We start from the raw sequence: 4004 nt of genomic DNA, 5'->3' as shown, positions 1-4004 counted from the left end.
CCCACGTAAGATGTCGATTTTCCACACGCGGTTCTCCATAGACGAAAGTCACACGCCATTGCTCCGCATCGGCATGTAACCTGACCAAAGCATCAATGTATCTGTCATCCTTGTCCAAAATATCAACCAAACATGATTCATGCCAAAAGAGTGCTAGACCACCACTCAAACCATTACTATCGACACCCTCAAAACCTTTCAGTCCAAGACGAGCTCGTATCCTCCTCATTCTTGTAGCTTTTTGCCTAGTCTCGCAGAGGAAGATCAACATGGGGAAATGCGACTGGGAAATCGTCGCAATTTCACGAACTGTCCGGGAGTTCCCCGCCCCCCGGCAGTTCCAACTGATGAGATTCATTGCTCCCGGCGGTACCCCTCCCGGGAGCCCGCCGATGTCAACAAGTTCTTGGTTTTGTTCTGTCCACTTGTAGCTGAATTTGCCGCTGTTCTAACTCTCTTAGGGTCTTGTTTGCCTGATGGACTGTGAGGTATGACAGCAGCCCCACCGAAGTTACTTGGTTGGTAGGAACCACCCCTGGTGGGTTCTGTCTATCAGTTGCATCCCTTTTCCTTCTCAAATCAGCCTCATCTGCAGCACCTAAAACACCTCTTCCTTTGGCCCTGTTTGGTTCGGCTGTTGATTTCTAGAAGTAGTTGTGAAAAATCTGCTGTGGAAAAACAGCTGTGGAAAATCTGATGTGAAAAGATGTAGGTGTTTGGCAAACTAGCTGATACAACTTTTTCAGATTGTGGCCCGCAGCGGAATCAGATTTTGGAAAGCACGTCCTGGGCTGCTTCCGCTTTTGGTTCAGATTTTGGCAGCGGATTTCTGGAATCGGATTCTGCTGGGTTCGCCCTTTGGTTCAGATTCTGCTGTGCGTCAGCGGAATCCTTCGATAAAAGCTGAACCAAACAGGGCCTTTGTCAACTTCCATCTCAGTTTGCACCACTAAAGCAGTACCATCCCCCGTATCACCAGGAGGCATAGTATCCTGAGTTTGCATGACGCTCCTTCCACCACTGCGACCACTCCAGTAGGCATTCAGGTCCTTGAAAATCAACTTGGAAGCAGCATGGACGCCGTCACCGTGCGCTGTATGAAGATGGCCAATCATTCCGCAAACTGCACACCAGTCCGGAAGCCTCTCATATTTGACCTTGAAGATCTGCCTCTTCTTTTTCCTCACAATTGAGACATGATTCTTGAGAGGGTTTCTTACATCCAGAATGACCCGAGCTCTGTAAAAGTTCCCCGCAAAGTCACCAGCCTCCTTGTCCTCAGCATAAAAGACACCCACCTTCTCCGCTAAAGGCTTCATCAGTTTTTCATAGCCATCCGGAAGATCATGAATTTGGATCCAGATTTTGAAGGTGTTGAGATCAATAGAAGATGGCTTAGTAAAACCATCATAAGGGGCAAGCAGCACCGGTTGCCCTCGGAACGCCCAAGGTCCCCCTTCCATCACCTTGATCCAATCACCCAGACATGTAAATTGCATGGTATACAGGTTATTACCCAAGGAGCGGAATTTGACAGTCTGGGCTAGATCCCACACACTTCTCATGTTTTTATAGAACCAGTAGTCACCATACTCATGAGTCGTATGAACTTTACCGATTGCTAACCAACGAGGATCTGGGGAATTCTCCTCCACTGCTTCCTCGTAGACCAAGTCATCAAAATCCTCCTCAACGATCCCAAGCTCTTCCATTAATTCCGCCAATTCCTTGTCCTCCGACACTACGGAATTCGCTTCAACACCCGCCATTAAGAACCCTAGATGCGTGGGCACAGGGACTCCAAAACCCTAGCCTAACCTAGTGCGGCAAGGCCGGGAAGCAACACCAGGTCACCCTGTAGTCAGCCCGATCTCGACCAGGCTAGGGAAGGGGAGGGGAACGCAGCGACATGGGGAAGTTCGCGGTGGTAGGTCTCAACGGCGGCCGAGGTCGCGCGAGAGGATAGGAGCCCTAACGTGAGGGGAATTAGTGGTATTGTAGCTAATGACAATCTAACACAAGAGACAACGGTGTGGTCTAGAACCTCGGCTATGTCCCCATCTTTTATCTGTGCCGTTGGTCGCCACCACCAGACGATCCAATCCAATTAATGAAGAACCTGCACTTTGCCTCTCATTGCTATTGCTCCATGCCTATAATCGGGTCAAACTATTCCGCCCGATGGATTAGTGGTCTGACTGGTCTCCTGGCTCATGATATACACGAAGCGTAATCAGGTAGATAGGAGGGACAGCTCTCATTTGATCTGCTAAACAAACTTCTGCACGTAATTATCGCAGATCTTTGGAGGTCGCATGCATTATTGGGTGCGGCCGACCGGCACCATCACCTCAATTAACAAGTGCGGCTGGCGTACGTGCGCATGCCTTTGTTGGTTTCTCGCTTTTTCAAATGTTACATAAACTAGCCGAAGGAAATCCAAACGACCAATCTTTTTTTTAACATCAACACAAGTGCTCATATACACGCGCATACATTCACCTCTATGAACACACACACGCATATCCTATCCCTATGAGCACCTCCGAAAGGCTGAGCCAGCATATCATCTTGAGATTTACGAAGTCACCGTTGACACCTCGTCGTCGACGGGAACGTCTCCTCCCGCTGAATGCGCATCGCCGAAAATCCTGAAATAAATTCAGGAATAAATGCGAGCACCAAGATTTGAATCCTGCTGGGTTGGGGATACCACGGTCCCTCTAACCTTCCAACCACATGTTGGTTCACTCCAAACGACCAATCTAGCTAGCTAGTGCCCGACTCTTCCACCCGTGCGCACTTTGGACGATAACCACTGCACTGTGCCGTAGCTTACACCCGACTGTCGGTGATACTATTGGTGAGCCCTACTCACACCAAACGTCTCCGAAAGTAATTAGCTACACTGCCATTTCATAGAATAGGACTTACAATATTGGGCAGCCTTCAGATGAATTATCACATCAGTTTCTGCGTAGACACGCCTAGTTCTGTATGCAATGAGTAGTCATGAATCATGCATGCCATGATGCAAAATGGATAAGAAATCTTAACCCGCCCATAAAATTTCTCAAAAGGTTCTTGTTGCAGGGACATTTGTATTATCCCCCAAACCAAAGCAAGAGCACCCTAACTTTCCTATTCTCTAACTAGTGCGGTCACCTTCAGTCATCTCCCAACAAGTGGTGTCATGATACTGAGCTGAGATCAATCTCTATTTTTTATAGACTGAATTACTTATTCATTTTTACATTGGAGTGCGACTGGTGGTTAATCACTATTCATTGGTAGACTTGTTGGTGCGTTCTTGTCTACTGCCTAGCTAAATGGAACCAAAGCATCATTTCTTTTGGCTATAAAGTAAGAGGGAAATTCACTATCCATGAATTGCGCACCTCGTGCTCTTAGTCATCCAATTGCATGATCAACGGCCATGATTATGTAGAGCAGCATGCAACCTCGGAGTCCTTCCGTGTGCATGATTGCGCTGCGAATATACTAAATCTTACCATAAAAATCCTTGTCCTATCATGTAGCCGATTGCAGAGGCATCATGGAATCTAGCACTCCTTGCATGGGCCACTCAAGCTTCAACGACCACTACTTTACGTTTCCATTTCCACATATACATAGAGATCAACCTTTTTGCTGGCCAACCACATATATATTGGTATACATACACAAAAGGCTAATCACCAAGTACACATTTAGATTTTAGGGTGTGTCTGGTTTGAGTCAAATGACTTGGACGTGTGGCCAACCAGAACTTTGGTGAATGATTTTTTGGTCTATGGTGCAATCTTGCGTAGGTACGCCAGAAATTTGGGGAACCATTCTAATACGAGATTTTTATGGTATATCTTACTACTAATCAATGTGTAGTATTAGTTTGACATAATGGTTGATTTTGTAGGGAAGTTTAGTTATGTCCTGTTTGGTTCAGTAGGGCCAATTTTCCATCGGTGTTTGGAGTTTTTTGTATTGATCCTTCCTTTTGTGCT

The sequence above is a fragment of the Triticum aestivum genome, chromosome 5B, assembly GCF_018294505.1.
Source record: "Triticum aestivum cultivar Chinese Spring chromosome 5B, IWGSC CS RefSeq v2.1, whole genome shotgun sequence".
In the NCBI taxonomy this organism is placed as follows: domain Eukaryota; kingdom Viridiplantae; phylum Streptophyta; class Magnoliopsida; order Poales; family Poaceae; genus Triticum; species Triticum aestivum.
This window is presented reverse-complemented; position numbering follows the sequence as displayed.